The sequence below is a fragment of the Periplaneta americana genome, chromosome 12 (assembly GCF_040183065.1).
Source record: "Periplaneta americana isolate PAMFEO1 chromosome 12, P.americana_PAMFEO1_priV1, whole genome shotgun sequence".
Classification (NCBI taxonomy): domain Eukaryota; kingdom Metazoa; phylum Arthropoda; class Insecta; order Blattodea; family Blattidae; genus Periplaneta; species Periplaneta americana.
The window spans coordinates 71467762-71491297 of NC_091128.1; the positions used below are offsets into that span (position 1 = coordinate 71467762).

The 23536-nt window shown below is 36.0% G+C and overlaps 1 protein-coding gene across 1 annotated transcript in view; it reads left to right on the forward strand.

Annotated features, from left to right (window-relative positions):
• LOC138710553 (putative leucine-rich repeat-containing protein DDB_G0290503) overlaps positions 1 to 23536 on the forward strand; it is a 99403-nt gene that overhangs the window by 12097 nt on the left and 63770 nt on the right. The gene's annotated exons all lie outside the window — the stretch shown is intronic.

Genomic DNA, 23536 nt, shown 5'->3' on the forward strand with positions numbered 1-23536 from the left:
TTTCCCTAATAGGGGTAATACTTCAATTTCCTGCCAACTGTCGTCTTTATTGTTTTCCGTTAAGACCGTTCAAATGAAGCGGAGTATCTGAGTGAATCCAGCACTCCATTATGCTTTTGTTTAATATTCATAAACTAAAGCGAGAAGCTGTTTTGTTGGCAGATACATGTGATGCTCTCACATTTACACTCGTGATGCAGTGTGTCCAACATATCTTATATAACCATATAGGCCTACAGCGGTTTTTCAAAGGTGACACATAATTACAATTAGAATTGAATGAAGGGATTTTGAAAAGACAGAAAAAACTCAGACGTGTTAAACCTTGTATTTAGAAAGGAATATTTTACAGAAACAAAATATTTTTGAGATTATTATTGTGTGAGGTAAGATGTCACAGAGAACATTTTAAAATGATACCTTATAGCCTATAGTTTCTTTAATAGGCCTGTATGTCGTCTGAAATTGTTTTATTTTGCTATGCAATATGTCATTTGTTTTATACAAAAGGACTATGGTTAATTAAATTAAATTGTTAACTGCTTCCCATTGGAGGTAGCCCAGAAGGACTCAGTATATTCTCCTACATGAATTTTAAAATATTAAGTGTTTACATAAATTTTTTGACAGAAAATTAAAATAAACATATATGAATTATAAAGTGAAGAAAGAGAAATTAAACAGAGTGAATATGATGTCTCAGAATTTGGCAAGAGCGTTTCAAAACTGAAGTTATGATGTCAGTAGTAAGTGTCAGTGGTAGTTCAAAAGTCTTCAAAGAACTTGGGAATCACACCACGAGCTCCAATAAGAAGACCAATCACTTCAATGTTTTCAAGCTGGTATTTTACTTTGAAGTAATCAACTGTTGGCAGATAAATGTTGATCTTTTCTTGACTGACATCCTCCGGCTGGCTATTCCCCGTTTCAATCCTTATGGTAGGATCAATTATATAACCTTTCTTGGTAGTATGGGAATACGCTATGGTGTCAATACGTCTAGAGGAGCCATTAGTAGCAAGGCAAAAAACTTCCTCTCTTACTGTCCAAGACATTTTTTTACTGTGATAACTATTAAATTATTGATAAACCTACATTTTGTTGGTTCCTGTGTTGTGAAAGGAATTTTCATGATGAAATCAACACAAAGCAAGATGTTCTTAAGAGAAAATGAGAGACTTGAGATCCTGATGATTAGAGCCCGGATTTTATGCAATATGAAAATGAGAAATATATACATAAATATGTAGCTAAAAATGGCAAAATACGTAATAAATAAAAAACATGTAACTTAAAATCTAAGCTTTATTATAGGCCTATATGAATCGGGGATTGCAGAAACAGCACATGTCATGAAAACTAATTTTTTCAGTAGACACAAAAAACGGTATTACTGATGGTAGACCACATCATTGGTTATAGTACTGGCTTCTTCAGACAGAAGCCTAATAGATCTGTCATTTTATACCAAATTTATTGGAATCTAATGAATTGTTAAAGAAATAAATCAATATATGCCTATATTAGCTTGACATGTGCTGTTTCTGCAAGGAATAAAACTTGTAGTATAATAATTTCAGTTCAACTAAAGTTTATTTGTCAAATTAGGGATATAATATATGAAGAGTCCACTGCAAGAATGATGGATGTCACTTACTTGTCGAAAATGAACCAAGACTGTCAATCCATAGCTTAAGACATATAGAATGTACATAGAGAGTTATATGGCATTAACACTGGTAGTCATTGTACAGTAATGATCGGAAAATCACAGTTAAGCTTTGAGCGCTAAGCATTTCAAACTTTAAATTGCTTCTCCTGCAAAATGTATTCCAAATGACATCCATCATCTTGCAGTGGACTCTTCATATGCATAGGCCTACTGTGTACTTAATATATAATTTCATCATATAAATGAACTTACTTTTCCACAATAGGCCAGTGAAGAATATTATTGTAAAATTCTTGATATTCATACGCATTAGTTGGCGTATATCGTCAAGCTTCTCTCTTTGAATTGGCACGATTTTGTCTGGATATGCCAATGAAGAAGATAAAGATGGTATTCTCCTTTGTACTTAGAAGCAAACATTCTCATGGGGACAGCTAAAAAAATTAATCTTTTTTCTTCCATCATTTTAATAATGTCGAAGTGTTTACACAAATTTTGCCACTCGAGCGCAATTACGAGGACCGTAAAAATAAGTTTCCCTGGGGCCGTTTACAGAAAGAAAACAAAATTTCATGGAAAGTTTTATTCGAACAGATATAACAATTGTTGAGTTATTTTTCAACGTATTCACCACCAGAATTGAGACATTTGTTATTCAGTGGGATCATTTTTTGTATCTTTGTGTCGCAGATGTCTGCCGTCTGGGATAGGAACCAGTGTGTCGGCACATGTCTTTGATATGAGTTGTTTTTGCGCGCTTCCAGGATTTCACAGGTCTCCAAATGTGAGACGGCTATACTGGCTTATGTGATTTTTGCATTGGAATGATAGCCCTATATCAACAGTCCATGAAACTCGAATAAACTCATTTCGCCACAAATAGTGACATGTGCTGTTTCTGCAATCCCTGATTCATATATTTTTGCACACTGATAAACATTTACAGGTGAACATGTGATTCAGCTTCATTTAATTATTGTATGGAGGAGCAATGAATATTTATTTTTCCATATTTTCTGCGGTTACTGATTGTCTCGTCAACGGCAACCCATACATATGAATTACCAAGTTCAGTTCTAATCTTTTTCGTTGTGTCAGTAGAATTATTATTATAACAAAGAATTTTCCCGTAGTGTTGATTCATCCGGAATATTGAAATTGCTGTATTTGCGTAGGAATGCTTGAAGTTAAAGTTATGTTTTATTTAACGACGCTCGCAACTGCCGAAGTTATATCAGCGTCATCGGTCTGCCGGAATTTTGTCCCGCAGGAGTTCTTATACTGTATGCTTATTTAAGTTGTTTAACTCTCGCTAAGTGGTTTTATATTTTATTTTATCCGTCTTAGTATTTATTTTATTATTGTTAATATTTTTGTTTTATTGTTATTATTATTTATTAATTTGTATTATATCTTTGTATCATCTCCGTCACGGTTATTCTATTATTATTATTATTATTATTATTATTATTATTACTATTATTTCTATCATCAACATTATTATTGATGTCTATAAAATTTATGTAGACTCTACTGGACTGTACCCGAGCACGAGCATATGCTCATTTCGGGTATCTATTCATATGTACTACTTCAAATGTAAATTGTGAATAAATTTGAATTTGAATTTGAATTTTGCATGCCAGTAAATCTACGGACATGATTTTTATGGGGACGAGTATTCGCATTTTGTCTGGGCATGGACATTCACTAAGAATATGCATTCATAACTGAACATTTATATGTTGAAATAACAATGATTATTAGAGAAGAAAAATTCGCTCCGGCGCCAGGGATCGAACTCGGGTCCTTGGTTCTAAGTACCAAGTGCTCTAACCACTGAGCTACGCCGAAGTTCAATCCATAGCACCGAATCGAATCCCTCTCCTCTAGTGTTTTTCCCTTTGTGGCCTGACTCCAAGTTCGACTTATTGTGTTGACATATATTAAAGTCAACTGCCTTTATACGAGGAGCGCACTCAACTGAGTGGCTTGATGGCCGGGATTCCACAGTAATATGCACTGTTGGGCGAAGAATCTACGTAAAGATTAATTTTTGGTCCTATGGAATACAGTCAACTCCGGATGTAGTAAACCTCTGCGGACTTGCATATTTCGTTCTCTCCCCTAACCTTAAATGACATAAAAGAATGAAATTGTGAACAAGAAAATAAAATATTTAATTTTTGTAGAATGGATTACACTGTATACTGTTACTCACAGTTGATTTACTTAAACTATGCTGTCGACCCACGTCCGCTTGTGAAAGACCACGTTCAATGTCACTTATAATATTCCTCTTATCTTCCAAAGAAAACACTTTACGCTTCGGTATTTTTATACAGTACATTCACTGTTGGAACACTAGAAACAGACGATCAGGTAGAAATGACAAACGCTGTTATGGTGTGACTGCGTACCCAGCCTTGAAATTTCCCGGGTCACTTAATGGAAACTGGGAGATGGTTGATGGAGTTTGAAAGCCATGGAAATCTTACCTTCATTTATACTCTGGATATGTCCGTTCCCTTATAATAAAAGAAGGCAATTTCATTTTCCGTTGTTTTGATGCTATCCGTCATAATATAAATGTTTCTGAGAAAAAAAGATAACCCTTTGACGGTGGAGGATTAGAAATAACAGTAGAATATAAAAGGTATAGAGTGCCTGAGAACAGAATGGCAACCCTTCGACGTTGGAGTGAGGCAAGGTCGTCACGTGTTGCCTGGATTTACAGTACAGCTCATTGTCTAGGAATCACTAATCCTACCTTTGTCCTTTGACTAAAGGAGTAAGAAACTTGAAATGTTCTCAAACCATTCTTTCAATTTTATACTGGAAGGTCTGACTTCAAATAAGAATTTGTCAGGATACAAGGTTCACTATAACCGAAGCGAAGGTTCACTATAAACGAAAATATGAATATAATTTTTAATGTATGCGGGTTAGGACCAACGGTTTAGGTTCACTATAGCCGAATGTTCACTATAACCGAGTTCGCTATATCAGAGTTGACTGTATATGTTATGGTAACAATGATTACACTACTCAACAAATTTGAACGTTTTATCCATAACATTAATAAAATAGGCTTATCTTAACTAATTTGCATGCGCTAAACACGAAAATGACAATGAAAAGCTTGTAACACGTCACGTTTTTGTGTTATAGATACTTACTTGATAGATTGAAAAATCAGGATTTTGTTCTCATTTTTTGTGTGAAAATTTCTAAGGAAGCTTAGATATGATAAAACTGATAGGTACATCAATAACTGAACAGCTATGAAGACTTATAAAAATCACTCTTCGTGCAATAAAATAGAGAAAGATAAAATATCTTCATTTTTTCTCTTATGAGAACTGAAATCTTCCCTTTTTAAAAACTAGCAATAATCGCCCATCATCGCTGGATCCCATATTCCTTGATACCATTGCTCCATTGTAGCAATGTTTTGGTGAAATCGCTCTCCCTGTTTATCACTTACAGCCCCCAAGTTCTCAGGAAAGAAGTCCTAATGTGAATGTAAGAAGTGGATCTTCAGTTTCATACTACAGGCCATTTTTTTTTGTAGTTTCTTAGTAACATCTCTATTAATTGGCGTTAATTTTCTGCCTTGTGATTCCCTAAAAGCCCTTTGATGCAAAAGATTTCCATGCTGGTAATTCCTTGGGGTTAAGTTTTTTCTAAAAAATGATGTCCTTAAAAAGTTTTCTAATTTGTGGACCGACAAATATGTCTTCTTTTAATTTAGCATCACTGATTTTAGGGAACAGAGTCTTTGAGTGCTGAAAGGCTTCTCCAGTCTTATCTAGAGCTTTCACAAAATTTTTCATTAGTCCTAGTTTTATATGCAGTGGAGGAAGAAGTACTTTTTCACGTTGCACTAGCGGAGGATATTTAATATATGCTTACCAGGAATATAACCTCGTCTGATAGGCCAGTTCTTCACCTCATAATGTTGTGCTGTTACTCGACTGTCCCACAAACATAAAAAACAACATAACTTAGTAAACCCTCATTGTAATCCAAGCAACAAAGCTATTACTTTCAAATCTCCACAAATTGCCAAGCGATGTTCATTACAATTTACTGCATTCAATATTAGTGACATGTTTTCATAAGTTTCTTTCATAGTGACTGAATGAGCCACTGATGGAAGGTTTTGTATTGCCATTGTGCAATAAAACTGCTTTTAAGCTTAGTTTTGATAAATCGATGAACAGTCTCCATTCTTCTGAATTATATTGAATATCTAATTCATTCACATTTTTGCAGGCAGAAACAGAATTTTCCATTACAACATAACTAGTCACTTTATCGTTTCGTTTTCTGAACACGGAAATCTTGGTATCTTTTTGCTAATAAGTTCCATTCTTGTAATCTAAAACCTAATAGTTTAGCGTGTTGCTTGGAAAGACCTGAATCCCTAACTAGGTCATTAAGTTCTGCCTGTCGTATCAGATGTGGTGTTCTGTGATTTTCGGGAATGTAGGTGGGATCAGCGGAAGTTGAAGGGTAGTCTGAGGATTCTGATGGTTCATGTTCCTCTGGAATGACATAATCTTCTCCACTGGGCGGAGGGATAGGGATAGGAAGTTCAGGAGAATGTGGCACGGGTATTATGGCTGGTGGGAAATTAGGATACACAATTTTATCTTTAGTTTTCCTTGAAAATCCCTGTGGTTTGATAATGCAGAAGTAACAATCTTCCAGATGACTGGTGGGCTGTCGTCAAATCATTGGAACGGCAAAAGACATGTTATTTTTCCCCGGAACCACTCTGTTAACTTCACGTAACATGTTGCACAATACACCTGTGGTGCCCAATTTTTGTCTTGTTCAGCCACTTTATAGCCAAAATACAAGTAATATGTCTTTTTTTACATTGTCTGTTATATATCGACGTTGTGATTTCAAAGTTAATTCCCCACAAACATAGCAGAAACTATTTGGAAAATTTTTACAGGAACGACGATTGCTATCCATTTAACACTATTACAGAATAACTAGTACTCTCACAACACTTTCACAATCAGAACTAATCGCTAAATTATTCATTTCTTGTCTAACGATACAACAGCGACCTATTTCCTCCTTTCCTTTAGTCTGTTATAACCAGATGTGACCTACCCTCTGTGCAGCTGCATAATAAGGGTAATAAAACAATAAACCATCGCTAAGGGTAACACTCATTCAACCCACAAAAGTGAAAGTATGTTTCAAATGGTACCTTAAAAGAACGGAAATGCTATATAATTGTTAAAAGATCGACGTTAAAGAGAAGAACCTCTTTCAAAGTGGCTAGGTTTTAACACACTTTTATACAATTCGCTAACTAAAAAAATATGTTTCTGAAAAAATGTGACGTGTAGGCACTTTTTCAATGCCATATTCGTATTCAGGACATACAAATTACATAAAAATAGTTATTCTTGTCCATGTTATGAAAACCTAGTTGAGTAGAGTTATTAGAGGAGAAAAATTCGTTCCGGCGCCGGGGATCGAACCCGGGTCCTTGGTTCTACGTACCAAGTGCTCTAACCACTGAGCTACGTCGAAGTTCAATCCACAGCACCGGATCTAATCCTTCTCCTCTAGTGTTTTTCCTTTGTGGCCTGACTACAAGTTCGACATATATGTTAACATATTATATTAAAGTCAACTGCCATTATATAAGGAGCGCACTCAATTGAGTGACTTGGTGACCGGGATTCCACAGTAATATGCACTGTTGGGCAAAAAATTTACGTAAAGATTAATATACAGAATATATCTGTTATAGTAACAATTGAATGCGCTCTTTGCATGGTGTGCCTCTGCTGCAACTTGTAGAAGCGAAAATGTAATGAGTTTACTATTCAGCATACAAATTCTTTACTGCTGCCTCTCTCTTCAGGCAAAGAATGCTTACTGTATCTTGGCAATGAAGTCGGTTTGACTGTTTTCATTGGTGGCTGATTTTGGTCGACCACTTCGTTTGATGTCAAGTACCGTGAAAGTTGTTTTAAATTTATTCAGTAGTATGCCCACAGTTTGACAGGATAGCTCGAAAATAACATACCAGAGTCGAAACTCTCCTGCAATGTCTTGTTCTTGTGATGTCTTGTGGTGACTCCACGAAGCAATACAATTTCAACATGTTTTTCAGTTGTCAATATTATTACTGTATGAGTATTTCATTTGGAAAATTATAAAAAAAATCAATTTGGCGAGCGAATTTTGTGACACACTATAGGCTATGTTTGGGCAAAATTCAACTTTTAAACTTTCACAGAAGTGTGTATGAAGAAGAAATCCATTTTATATAGAGAAATAGAATTCCGGATAAGATTATGTTGTCATCGAACTGAACTTGACTTCTAAAAATATTTCCTACTCCAAATGATAATTAACATTTTGTTTCATTCTTAAAAATATATTAAAATGCAAGAATAACTGGTAGCCTACACTGGATTCCATTAATGCCATCTTGTTCTTTAGTCGTACTCACAACGAAGCTACGTCTTTTACCCTCACCCGTACCGTGCATTTGCGTCTTGACTCGCCTGTGTTGTGCCCAAGTATTACGATAAGCAATCATAACTTTGTTATGGCCATAAGCAATATATTTTCACTTTATTTGAAAGTAATGAAATCGTACTTATTAAAATATTCAGTTGAAGACATGTTTTGACATACGACAGAGATCGCTTCCTGTTTCGACAGATTACAGAGTACAGCTTAGCTAACTCAGCATAGTCCAGTCCTTGAACAATACAGGAAATGCGTACGCTTGCATTTTAGCAGTCTCTAGCAAGAGCTGACATATAACGAAAGATTATGCAGCGTCTCTCGCGAGACATTTTAATTGGCGAATCATTTCGAACTTTAATTTTCTATTGGGTAAATCAGAAACAGAGATTCAATTGTGAGAGCTCCTTAAATCTGTATTGTTCCAAGTGACAACAGGAAATGCCGATCTGAAATGATGGTTAAGAATCAGAAGCGTGGTGTTTAGTGAATGCAATACCGTCTTTTAGAAGATTCGCGGGTAAAATAGCGTCACTCTGTTACGTCACAAAAGACGCGGTTCGAGAATTTATAAATGGACATGAAACGCCCAAATCGCGGTCATTAGTTATTGGTTAAGACAGCGGTCATGCAGTAGCGGTCGTAACTTCCCGACCTCCAGGAAGAAGTCCAGAAAATGGCATCAACTGCGAACAGCACCAGGGTTCGCCCTACAATGAACTGTAAGTAAAATCATCAGTTCAATTCTTGTACTTTATATTTAACTAGTTCATTTTGGTACTTTAAAATTAACAGCAACTTAGATTCTTCTTAAATCGTTCAATTTTAATATTCAGTATTCTATCTGTAATAAATTGATATCTTATTAATAAACTTAGTATTAGTGAATTTCTACACTTGTGATTATTTTGAAAGCCTGAGATCACATTCTAAGTAGGAATCCCTCCTATCCATAAGCAAGTACAGTATATAAATTATCAGAGAGTTAGGAAGTATAACGCAGTGTCTAGTTTGTTGTGTTATCTTGATATTAGATTATAACTCGCGATTATCTCAAACATAAGCCATCCGCCCTTGTCGTGGCAAATGGCACGACAAAACACTGGTGTCAGAATTGGTACAACAAAATATTGGTGTCAGATATAATATAACACCTGTATTGAGTATTCCGGTTTTCTGAGGTGTTCATGCTAGAGTAGCAGCTGCGCTGTCTTCACAAATTAGAACTCATTTACGATGTATGCCAACATTTCAGAGGTGCGTCGGCACGCCACTGCTCATATGAATGGTTGTCCCTGTGTCTTGTGTACAGACCCAGAAACAAAATTTAGGCCAGTTTTTGGGTCTGTACATACTTACTAGCATAGGAGAGGGAGGAGGATGAATGTAAACACAACTTCATAACGTGACATTGATGGAATAGGTTGTACAGTCTGATCTGGAGGTAAGCTAAGCGACGGATTTATATTCTGTCGCCTGTGAGACCCAAACATTTGCGAACTTTTATTTTCCTAGTTTTTATCTCTCCGATTTCACCCTCGATAAAAGATGCAATAAAAAGAAGCGTTCATAAATTCTGAGTTTTTTAAAAATAAAAGTATTGCAACTTGAAACTTACAAGATATCAGTTGCTAAACATCTTTTGCCTAGCTCTCTCCTGATGGAGCTAAATGATTTCGGACAGGTTCATTTTCTCCAAACGTTGCTGCCCCTAAAATTTGCTTCTTTAGCGTTTAGTTTACTTTTTTTTTCTTGTCCGGAGCAGGGACCCGAAGGCTTGCACTAGGCTTATTGTGCTTACCACTACTATTCTGTGAATGATTGTATAGCCGAACGGCCGCGTTCTTGTACAAGTACGGCAAGCCGCATCGTGAACTTAATTCGGTATGGATGATGATGATGATGATGATGATGATGATATGTGAATTAATGTTGGTGAAATGAGTCCGAGGTCCAACGCCGAAAGTTACCCAACAATTCTGCTTCAATTGGTTGAGGAAAAACCTCGGAAAAAATCCCAACCAGGATTTGAACCCGGGACCGCTCGTTTCATGGTCAGACGCGCTAATCGTTACTACACAGCAGTGGACGTGTAGTTTACTTAGTCTATTGCTATCCGCTTCTGGGTTGGCTAGTTTGTGATTAGAACTTCTGCCAAAATGCAATTTAGTTTACACAATTATTTCTTCATATTGCCTATTACCAATACAGCCTAATACTACTAGTACTTTTACTACTAGTAGTACTTTTACTACTACTACTACTACTACTACTACTACTACTACTACTACTACTACTACTACTGCTGCCATTACTGCTACTTACTACCACTCTTACTATTAGTGTCTACCACTACTGCCATTACTATTACCGATTACTGTCTAATACTATAACTATTACTACTGCCTAATACCCCTGATCACTATAGATTGCTCATTCCTATGTTAAAATCGGTTGCACTTTGAAGAGAACAACCGTTAGGATCGCCACCCGTCCGCTGTAAACGAACACGAGACGGCAGTACAGTCGCTAATGCAATTCAAATGGGAGTTATGACGTGACTCCTTATGTAACAACTAGATGGCAGCATAGTAAATCTGACGAAAGTTGTTACCGTCAAAGCCTATAATACAGAGCAATCTGGGTATATATGATCTAGGCTAATACTATTACTGTTACTACTACCATTACTACTACTGCCCACTACTGTTACCACTATCTGCCATTACTACTGCCTAATACTACCGCTACTACTACTACTTTCAATATTGCCTAATACTACTATTACTACTAGCCAGCGCTATCTACTATGACTGCTGCTACTGCAACTACTAGTATCACCACCACCAACACCACCACTACTACTACTACTACTACTACTACTACTACTACTACTACTACTACTACTACTACTACTACTACTACTACTGTATACATAATTTATTTAAAAAAATCGTCTGCCCAGGCATCCTGGGTTACCAAAAAACATAGAATGATATAAAAGAATAATAATAATTTGTTACATAAGTAACTGAGACAAATTTACGTGAACATAGAACACTAATTTTAAAAATAATATAAATATATTTTTGACAATAACAAACTAAAACTAAAGAAAAAAGGTGAATTATAATATTCGATATAAATGGCTTTTCAGGATTGCCACAGTTCCATTAATGGTTTAAATGACTGTTTTAGAAATAATGTCGTGGATTCCAAATATTTAAAATATATTATATAGTTAATAATTTTAGGATGCTACCACTTGCTCCGATCATTAAATGTAAATGTACAGTAAATGTATTTATTTCGCTAATAATTGTAGCATAATAGTATATTATGCAACGAGCCTATAATGGTAGTAATTAAGACGCGAACATGTTTATGAAACGACCGCAAGCGAGTTTCATAATTTTCATACGAGCGTCTTAATTACCATTATAGTCAAGTTTCATACGACTTTTTATGCACGACCATATTTCTAACTTGAACTTATTCATAAGTATTCATGTTATTCTTATCTGACTGAGGAGCGGAACTGACCTTGTGCAATACCTCGTAAATTGTGATATGTGCCCAGACGCGAAAGTATTGATTTTTTCGGAGAAAGAAATGTTGACATTGACCTTGATATAATCTAGAGAGTAAAATAAACATTGGTTTGTGAAAGGCTAGAAGATGACGGTGAATTGATGTTAATTTGTGTGTTGTTTTTTCGACTGAGTTTAATATTGTATTTGAGATTTCAATTTTATTTTTGATCGATTCTTCAACATAACCTTCTGCGACAGTAATGGATTTCCAGCCTCCGTGGCATATCCGAGAATAATCGATACTTGCGCTTTCATATTGCTACAATGGTATTTTCTGATTGGCGGAACACCTGAACTTTAATGAATAGGTGTACTTTAATGAGGTCCATTAAAGGGCTCCTACCAGGTGTATAATTACTACATTTCGGCATGGTCGAGCATAAAATATAATATGTACAGATAAAATTTTAGCACATCCCTGAAAGAGTAGAACTCGTGCTCAGGGGCGCATTCCTGAATTTAAATTAAGAAGTACATAATTTCAAATCAAAAGAAATGAAACGGGCCGGTTTTATCTGCCCAACTCTGTGTATGTGTATATATATATATATATAAATTTAAATTTACAATTTTTCATTATTTATAAAATTCATACATAACTTTTTAAATTTAATACTAGAACTATTAGAATTGGCAGAGTAGGATATTTAAATATAAATTTGTTATAATTATATTCTTGGCCCTAAACTACTACTATGATTAAAATAACACTGTAGCAGTGTTGCATTTCGATTCAAACATTCTTAAAGAATTCATATCTTTTGTTTCATAAGTATGAGAATGCAATTCAAAATTATTTCTACTTTTATATATGAATTTTATTAAAACAATATAATAAATTTGTCTTATTTTAAGAACATTAAAGTCTAAAAACAATTTTTAGGTGGAAAATCAATAGGTTTATGAAGACATATTTTAATTATTTTCTTCTGTAATAAATAAAGTGGATTAAAATTGGTTTTAAATAAGCTACCCCATCCTCTAATTCCATACATAATTACCGATTGATATAAAGTTAAGTATATTGTGCGTAATAAACTTATTGGCAAGTAATTCCCCAATAAAACGAAATAATATATTATTTCACGTAAGTTATCACAAAGGTAATCAATGTGTTGGTTCCATTTTAAATTATTGTCGAAAATTATGCCTAAATATTTAACTTCAGAGGACTCCTTAATAATCCAGACGCATTCCATCTGATATTTTTCTCGAAAATACGGAATACTACTATTACGCCAATCACTTCTTTTCTCCTTTCTCCCTTCGCTATTGCATTTTCTACTTGAATGATCCTTTTTTCCTCTACTTTTCCATGTATTTTTCTACACTAATTTCTATTCCTCTTCTTTTCAATCCTTGTCCTTTCTCTTCCCCTCCTCCTTTGTCTCTTCCTCATTTCTCCCCTCCCTTCTCCTTTCTCCTCTTCCTCCTTCTTTCTCCCTTCCCACCACCTTCAGCTCTCTCCTACTTCTCACTTTCTGTTTTCCTCATCGTCTTTCCAGTCTTTGTTTTTGTCTCTACCTTCTTCGTTCACCTATTCTCTCTCTCTCTCCCTCACACCCTCGTATATCTCCTAGTTATCACTTTCTTTTTCTTCTTTTCAGTTCTATTTTTTATCTGCCCTGCATATTTTCCTCTTTATATTTCCTCTTCTCTTTCTTTATTATTGTATCTTTCTTACCTATATTTTTTACTTTTCGCCTTTCTCCTCCATCCTTCTTGTCTCTTTTCACTTCACTCTCATTATTTCATCGTACTTGTCTTACCTTTTCTCTTTAGCTCCTTTTCTCTTCTGACTCCATATTCATGGGCCGAAAGTAGGACTTTGACAATTTAGTTGTCTTGGTATCCATTCTGTTTTACAAAGGATGGGACACACAGACGCTGTGGATTGAGGTCCGGTATTTACTTTTCTTCTGCTGTGGTGAGCTACGCATGTCACCTGAACTCGTAAGCCAATCACTTTCTATGAAACAACACGAGAACATTGTTTAAGTATGGGGCAACATTACGTAAAACGGGTATTAATAAACTGTAGGGCGGAGCTCAGCAGTCGCTCTAATATGGTTAGGTGTTAATATGGAAGCCATAGCGACAAAGGATTTGCTTCTAAAGTGGCTTACGAAACGTTATGTAAATAGTTGCAACATATAAACTCTTCGGGGATCCATACTTCCTCAGTCTCTGCGGTGCTTCTTTACGTATGAAACCTTCCAGTTCGTTTCATCAAGTAGGCTATTGTACGTGTATAAACTCGAAGAAAATATCTTGGATGTGTGTTTTGTCCATGTGATAACAGTACCATATATACAACGCATCTTTATAGACATTATGTGACTCGGTGAAAACAGTGTGGTTTATAGAAGTTCAATTTAGGTTAGTTTAATGAAATGCTTATAAAAATTACATCAAATTTTGGTTCAACAGTGCAATAAACATTAGTGAAATTCTTGTAATGAACAGAAAAACTGTAAAAACTTTCAGCCCTTTCATGAGAAATGCCACCGATTGCAGAAATTAAAAAACTAGAAATGCTGAATCGCCCAGAGGTGCCAGTTTATCAACTAGTCGTCAGACGTCATTTGAATTGGTGGTCGCGCGAAGCCGAACTGTTGACAGATCGATTGAATAGATGGATGGCTACACATCGAGGATACAGCAAACTGCGACCCAGCCGAATTTCTGAAGCTTGTCGGACGATGATAGAAGACAGCGATGAAGAAGATCCCACGGCCTCTACACGCTTCAGAGTTGTAGACGCCACAGCCCATAACAACCAGCTGATAGACGCAAAGGCCAACAAACATCGTTGCCGCTCTTTGAGTCAACCTAGTTCTCCTAATCGCAACCATTCCGCACAGCGAAAGACTTCGATCAACTGTCAGAACCGCGAAGATCAAGTGAAGACTGGTACGTGTGAACAGAACTACACGAAGGAATTCCGTCAACCGTATGGTTGGACAGACTACACAAACAATAATAATAATAATAATGCAACAAACGATGTGACGCAACCCAGCAAGACAGTTAAGTGTGAAAATATTACGTATGATGAAAACTCTAATGAAGACTGTAATTATTGTTGTTATGAATTTTGTAATGGCGAAAGACGAGCATCTTGTAATTGTGCGTCCCGTGAAAATAGGAAGAAATGGGGAACTTTGGAGGTTATCACAAACAAGATTTCTTATTGTAAATCACAAGCCAATAGCACATGCGGCAAATACTTCAGCTTTAGGCGTCATCAGCAAGTCCACACGGGCCAACAGGACGGATTCCTTACATACCGGCGTCGAAGGTCCACAAAGAAGTCTCCGTGCGGAAGACCGAAGAAGCGGGTTGTGATTGGAGGAATGGCAGAAAATGACCCCATGTGGCCGGCAGTGCTCCTGACATTCGATCGAGGTGTTTCTCCAACGCGCAACATGCCTCTTACCCTGATCACATCGTTACCAGAGACAATTTTATGAAATATGAAGTATTTTTTATATAGTGTATTTTAACTCTTTGAAAAGTACACACTTTCAAATACAGTCTGGTTCCAGAAAATAAAAGACTTTTATTAACATTTTTCAGATTTATTTTAAGTAGGTATGCAGGTTGTAGCAGGGTTGCCAGGTGTCCCTTATTGTAAGAGATCTCCTGTATTTTTGGCGAGGGGCACTTATGCCATATGTCTATAATATGGAACGCCAAAAATCCCATATTTACGGACTTTCTGTCATAGACTGTCAATAGGTTTTTATTTTTTGTTCCTTTTTTACTTCCTGTACAGATATCGTATTATAGACATATTATTTCACAAAAACAGCCACTTTCTTATTTTTAACTAGTGATGAGGTATATATGCAAATTAATATTTGTATCGGAGCTGTGTATCTTAATGGAAGTGAGTAATTACATATCTTACATTTGATATAATTGACTCATGGTTGTTCGTGCATATTTCGGCATTAAAGCATATTTCATGTAGCGATTTTTTTTACGTGGTAAGGCATGTAGCAATTATTTACTTTAGGTAACTGTGCGTTTTATCAACAGTAATCTCGCTAAAGGTTTTGATTTATCTAGAGAAAATCAAAACTCGAGTGGGATCTAATTGACCATTACACGATTAGAAGAAAGTATATAAAGATTAGAAGTAACGAAGTACTCCAATATAATAAAATATTGACTTACGAAAATACAACTGTCTTCAAATGTATTATTGTACCATCTCAACATTACAAATATTATGCTAGGTGGCAGTAGTGTGTTATGATCAGCTGTTTTCTTGTTATCAGTTGTGCCAACTATGGAATCTTCATTGAACTCTGTGGACAGTTACTAGTCAAGAAGGCTTTGTTGATTCAGTTTCATTTTTAGTTGCATTCCACTTCAATTATCCGGATCCCAGTAATCAACGTCACTGGACAGATGATTTTCAATAAATCTTAGTATTAAACAATCTCTGATACGTGACTATTCATAATAGCATATAGCAGAAGCTATAACATAACCTAAATAATATAAGCAAGTGTTAGAAAAGTTTTAATTAGGGATGATGAAATAAACAAGAAAAGTTTTAATTAATGATGATGAAATAAAAAATAAATATGAATAATTTTAAAAGGAACAATTATTGAAAGTACAATTTTCAGATTTGAATGTTTTAGTGGTTGGTGGTTCAGTTGATGTTATATTGGACGTGTGCGTAAAAGTAGTGGAACTCGTTGATGTAAATGGTGTGTTCCTTAACTTATTCAGGATTTCCGAGTGGTGCTCTTCATTTAATTGTAAATAGGATTTCAGGGAAGGTGCATAGCTATGACCAATGATCTTTATTAATTCTTGTTCTTGAATGCCAGTGCGAGTCATATTTTAAACTGTTGTGCATCGACTGGAGTGTTTTGTAATTTTCTGTTTTTTTGACGTCCAGACCAGTGCAGTTTGAAATGTTGGCAAACAAAGAAACAAACACTAGGGTAGTGATAAAAATAAACAATGCTAGGGAAGCGATAAAATTAAACAAATGCTAGGGACGCGATAAAATTGTGCGATAAGCAGCCATGATTGGTTGAAAGACGTCCTTTCGTACCGTTTTATTTGTTAAAAGTATGACTTAGTAAAAGTGTAGTAGTCTACACAATTTATGCAGAATCTCTGATTTGACTTGAGGGAAATACGTACAAACTACGAAAATTGAACAGAAGGCAATAAGTTTAATTTTATCTAGTCAGTTGGTACTTAACAACTGTGTATTTTTTCATAGACTTGAGTGTATGGTATAATTCACAAAGGAGCGACTGAAGATGATTTACTGTATACTCGTATTTGTTGATTTGTTTTGTTGTTCATTGTATAGGGAGCCTTGTGTTGCAACCTATTAACGAGTTGGTCTGCCATTTTGTCTTGTGAAAATTGAAAGGAACAGTGTTTTCCGCTCAGTTTCAATAATGTTCACGCATTCCTCAAGTCAAATCAAGGAATTCTGAATACATTTTCTCGAGAAAACGCGTCGTCAGCTACAGCAAAGAATGATGGTCTGAAGAAGATGAGGGAAATTATATAAATGCTTCAAGAATACGATACTGATGGAGAACTACGGTACTTTCATTAATCCTATCGTGTTACCAGATTATTAGTTCCTCCCCTCACTTCATGTGATATATGAAGAAATTTTTCTGTGCACAAGTTTATTTTTACAGCCAGGAGAATCAAGTTGGATCCTGAAAACCTGGAAAAGATTATTGTGTACTGGAGACTGTTGTACCTTAAAATATTTTTACAGTTTATTTTTTTTTTATTTTGGGAAATTAATTTTTTTAATGAAAAAGTACTTGAAATAATTATTGAAGATTCCTTTACAACTTCCTGTATCTATTTTCCTGCTTTGCAACTCTATTAAGGATGGAAAAAATAAAATGAAGGGCTATGTAATGTGTTCAAAGATACAACAGGTTCATGTGCCTTGGAACAAACCATCTTGTACCTTGGAACAGATGGAATATAAGTAGGAATATAGCTGTAAAAACTCATAATCATATTTAAAGTTTTTTGCCATTATAAACAAGTGCAAGTTTCTCTGATTGAGATTTTATTTTCTGGAAAAGCCGTAAGGACGTCAACATCTTTCTTCAAGGCATCTGGATCAATTGAGGGCCTCTTAACTCCAGACTTACTTCGTGGCATGATCTTAAAACAAAAAATAACAAAAACCGATAGTATCGTGTACCTTGGAACATGTTTCATGGTACAAGATGTTTTGTGTTCAAAGGTACAAGAGGGTGCAGGTTAAAAAAAATATGACTGCCAAAACTAGACATTCGGTATAAATAATGGAAATTAACGTAAGTCATTATTCAACAGATGATGGGGAACGCACCGTTCTTCATTGATAGTTACAAACACAGTTTGGTCTCGTGTTAGAAAACATATAACAATTAACGAAATATTTACTTTTGGTACTAAACAAATTGTTTTGTCCACAGAACTCACACTTTGTAATAAATCAAACCAAAACTACGACCAGAGCTACTTAGCTGCTTTCTCTGCAATCTACTTCAGTTTGAGACCTCTAGGTAGCAGCAAAAATAAAAACAAAAAATGTTCAAAGGTACACTATATTCAGGGTACAACAGTTTCCCCTACAGTTTTAAAAGAAAATGACTTGTCTGTATAAAATTGATTTTAATTAAGTTAGCAGTAGCCAAGAAAGCAATAATTAAGAAATTAGAGCAACTGTGCTTTTCTTTACGCACAATAATTGAAATATTTCCATTATATGGCTTTTTTCCCCTGTGGTATCCTCTACTATGATAAATTTGCCAGCTCTTCAGATTTAGTAAAATAAGTGCATATTATATTATTTACATGCATATTTTGTGTTTTTAGTGTATATAATTCTCAACACTATTAATAATAATGCCTGTAGAAACATTACAACGAAGCAAATAAATTTAATTCTCTAGCTCAGTGGTTCCTAAGTGGGTCGCGACCTCCAGAGCTGAGAGTGGTCACGATATGATTTACAAAATAAAATAAAAAACGCCTTAAACATTTATGTTTTATTTAGAAACATACACAACATTGAACATAAACATAAAATATGTTTCAGTAGTTACGAAGAAAAATATAATTAATGCGATATATGTGACTGTTTCTCAGAAAGTGCCGTGGCTTCCCAAATCCGAACTCTACATTCCATACAGGCTTATTTTCATTTTCAAGGAGATTTCTTGCCTTTATTTTGATGACAATCCGGTGCATGCGAATTTCATGCGGAAAGGAAATGTCCGAGTTGAGTGCCATGATTTTCTAGGAGGCATCCAAATTGTGTGCCATCACATACATAAGTATAAACAAATTTAAAGTTTTGCAACTTTTTCCTTTTAATTTTTGACACTTAAGATAACTACAGCTTCGCGAAAAAGCTAATATTGGTAGTAATCAAAGTTTGTTTATGGTAGGCTGTCAAAACTTATTTAATTGTATTACAAAATCACAATGTTTTTATTTTAGCATATCGTAAACGTTTTCGGTTTAATTTCAGCAGATCTTTTGTAAACCTCTTAAAATTATGAACAAGTTGTTACATTGTGAACAATTAGTGAAAAAACAATGGGTTATATGAAATTGTGGGTCATGCTAAATATGAAAAAATACGTTACTACAGTATAAAATATTAACAATTAGACATAAAAATAAAACTTTAAAAAGCAGACAATTGTTCTAATATTAGGTGTGAGATTTGAACAATATAAATATCACAACGACCCTCTATGTAATCATATACGTAATTGGAATTGCATGATGTCTGCATTTACAAACGTCAGGTTGTAATGTTGCAGAATGGCTGAGAAGAGTAGAAAGGCGAATATGCAGCACCATGTATGGTAAACTATATACGCAACGCTCGCAACATGTGTGGTCTTGTAATGGAGACAGAGTGGAAGAAAAGTGTCCGATGCTGCAGGAAGCTGGACAGATTACAGTCGCAAAAGATACGATTTTGTTGTGAATATTCTTAATGCAATTGATAATGACTAGCAGTTTTTAGATCGTATAATGTTCAATAATGAGGCCATTTTTCATGTTTCGGAACATGTCCTACACACAACGTAGTAATAGCGGTGTATTAAAAATTATTTATGTTAAAATTGATTACTGTTTTTGTTTAACCACCTGTCCGAAGACAGGTCTGAACCTCACAAGTGATACCAAGAGGGCACCACTTATGAGGCAACTAGGCCAGGAGATAATGGGGTAGGGTGGCCAGTTCCTTTCCCCCTCCAGTCCACACCTGTGAAGTAACGGTTAGCGCATCTGGCTGCAAAACCAGGTGGTCCAGGTTCGATTTCCGGTCGGGGCAAGTTACCTGGTTGAGGCTTTTTCCGGCGTTTTCCCTCAATCCAATATGAGCAAATGCTGGGTAACTTTCGGTGCTGGACCCCGGACTCATCTCACCGACATTATCATCTTAATCTCATTCAAACCCTAAATAACCTAAGATGTTGATAAAGCGTCGTAAAATAACCTAAAATAAAAATTCCCTCCCTCCCCCCTATTGCATACATCGCCGACTAGCTGCATATTACACTAGTCAAACTTCAGATGTATACAAACAATTTTATTGTTCTTCCTCTGTCACATATCGTCAAGTGAGATATACTGTGTGATAAAGATGTACAGTACATATCAGCCAGAACCTCAATCAGAAGATAATGATTACTGTATTAGATATTATACTGGATGGCGCACGGAAAAGTATCCCGCCTCTCGTTTGAATGAATGTGATATTTGTCAGCTGGAAATGCCATTATCGTATCGTATTGTGTAAACAACAGTGGTCGAATTGGGCCGGTATGGCATACCGAAAGTAAAATATAATGCCAAAAAGCATACCGGCAGTAAAAATTTAAAATTGACTGTTATTTAGTGAAGCTGATTACACAATCAATTACGCCAACCAGTAGTGTCGTCATGCTCTGTACCTTAGACATTCCTGCAGTAGTGCGTGATGTCTTACACAGTACGTTTAGTTCGTACGCGGGAGCAATGTCTTGTTTAAGGACTCCCCAAAACAGTATCGCAAGACAAGTCTGTTCAGACCGGCAGTAATTTATTTCCAATTCGACCACTTTCAGTAATGGTCAGTTTTATGTAATAAATTCAGGGCTGGCTGTTTCGGAACCCAAACAAAAAAACAAGTTATGTGCACATAGGGTTGTGACTACTGGTCTACGTCATGCAGTCCCTGTTTACACTCAGCATAAGACAGCGGTCATCAGAACACTGCATTCTCGGGCTAGCGTCTCACTCGTAAGGAGATCAGGCGTCCTGGAAACATTTCTCTTACGAGATTCAACTATGCCAGCGATCATTAGAACAGTGCACTATCGGGCTAGCGTCTCTTACCCGTGGACGAGACATTGCCCTAGAGTGCATTCGTGGCTGCTGGCGGGTATGCTGTCTCTCTATCCCTTGTGCATGACGGGAGCAGAGTTCCTTACCTTCCATGTACTCTGACCCATTTCAGCTAGTGCTGACAACCACTGGCGTAAGACAACCACCGATTACAGTGATCATAAGGAGGCGGTGTTATATGAAGGTACCAGGAGTTCAGTCGTTCAGTGCATACAGCGGAAACAATATACTCCAACGAATAAATATTAAATAAAATATTGTGAAGAATCTGGACAGTGAGCAATTCAGTGCAAAGTTTGCCGTTCAGTTACAAGAGGACGAAAACGCAAGTAGAGGCCTATAGGTCCATTGTAATACTAATATATAGGGTGATTCACGAGGATTTACCGTCCTTTACGAAGCTTATTTCTGAACACATTTTGAGCAAAAAATGTCATATAAACCTAGTTCCTATTCTCAATATTTTCAGAGTTACACTAATTTAAAGTTGTTTGTAAAATACTTTTTTTCTTTAGTTTGAAGGTAAAAGAATAATACAAATAGAGAATGAACCATTCAGAAGTATTATTTCATTAATTGACAAGTATTATGAAGCTAAAAATGTGCTGTGAACTCCTTAGTTGCTTCGTACAAACATCTTTTTCTATTTTTAACTAGAAAATTGCATTATTCTTACGCACTTATCACAACAATTATTACAAATCGCACCACTTCCACCGACTTAATTATTTGCAGTTCAGTTTTGCTTCCTAATTTACAGTCTTGGAGAATTTACAACACATTTTTAAAAAATGTCGCCGTCCGCTTGAGTACTTGGCCGCACGCTTGTGAATGGCACTCGTCGCACTACGTAACTGCATACGGCTATCTTTGATTTCCGTAGCGCTCACGCTGGCTGCTGACTGCACGCTGACCAAGATCACGCGTTCACAGCAATGCGTTCCAATAACGAAACGTAACTCTGTAAATATTGAGAATAGGACCCATGTTTATAGGTCATTTTTTGCTCAGAATATCATCGGAAATAAGCTCCGTAAAGGACGGTAAATCCTCGTGAATCACCCTGTATATATCTGTGTGTGTGCGTGCGTGTGTGTAAAATATTGCATTAATGGAGACATGCATTGCACGTCACAAATAAAAATGGATGGCAAAATTGACTTTTTCAGAGTTGTGTAAAATTCAAGAACATCGGGGTTGGGGGGGGGAGGGGAGAATCCTACTGTAAGACATTTTCAAATGTTCAACGTTTGAAGTTCTATACGTACACAAACACCAGTCTTTTCATGGTACAATCATTCATAGAATATAGGGATAGGCCCTGGGAAAAAAAACATCGAAATCCAATCATAATAAAATATGTGTAATCAAATGTGTTTACATAGGCTTTTAAGAAAGTCGACTAGACAAGTTATATATACACATAATTTATTTAAATTATTCATATGTTCTCTAAATATGTAGATATGTGACTAAAGTATGTAGAGATTTAATGTTATTTCAAGTTATGTATCCTTACAGTGATGTGCAACTAAGCCTTGACTAGCCTACCTATTTTAGGAGTAACTTGTAGTCTGCGTAAGTAGTAGGTATGTAGTTATAGCCTTCTAGAACTGTTTGTACACATAGTTGATAGTCCGCAGGTGTATACACACCTTTGTTATATGATCGTCTGCTCATGCCACGCGACCATCTAGTATGCTATAGTAAATGTACCATTAACCTTACGTCGACGGGACCGAAACCGCCAGGCCTGGTAATAGTTGGCAGTCTCACTCTTCTGCCAGCAGTTTATTTCATTACATTATTCGAATCATACGTTTGTTTTCATTCTGCAAGATGACTTACTCGACAGAAGAAAGAGTGCAAATTGTGGAAGCATATGTGGGAACAGGTTCGTTTAAGGAAACCCGCGAAAATTTCAGGGACAATTTTCTGGGTAGAGGCCAACTAGCAAAGAGACTTTACAGAGTTTGGCTAATAAGTGGCGCGCTACGGGATCTGTACATAATACCAAAAACAAAAAGCCCCTTCGGTTCGCACGCCAGATATTATTGACGACATTCGCCAAAGGATTATTCAGAGTTCGAAAACATCAACACGTAAATTGGCGCAGCAGGTGCTGGGCGACTGAGAACCCTAACATTGTGCATCAGTAGCCACTACACGACTAAAAAACGGAATATTTACTCTTTACTGACCCGGGATACTTTTTCGTGCGTCATCCGGTATATAGAGTGTCCCATTTATCTTGCTTACACAAAATATTTTTTTTCCTTAGGTGCCAAATGAAAAATTGTTTCAAACAAAAGTTGTTTAAGTGTAATGAGGAATTAATACTATGTTAATG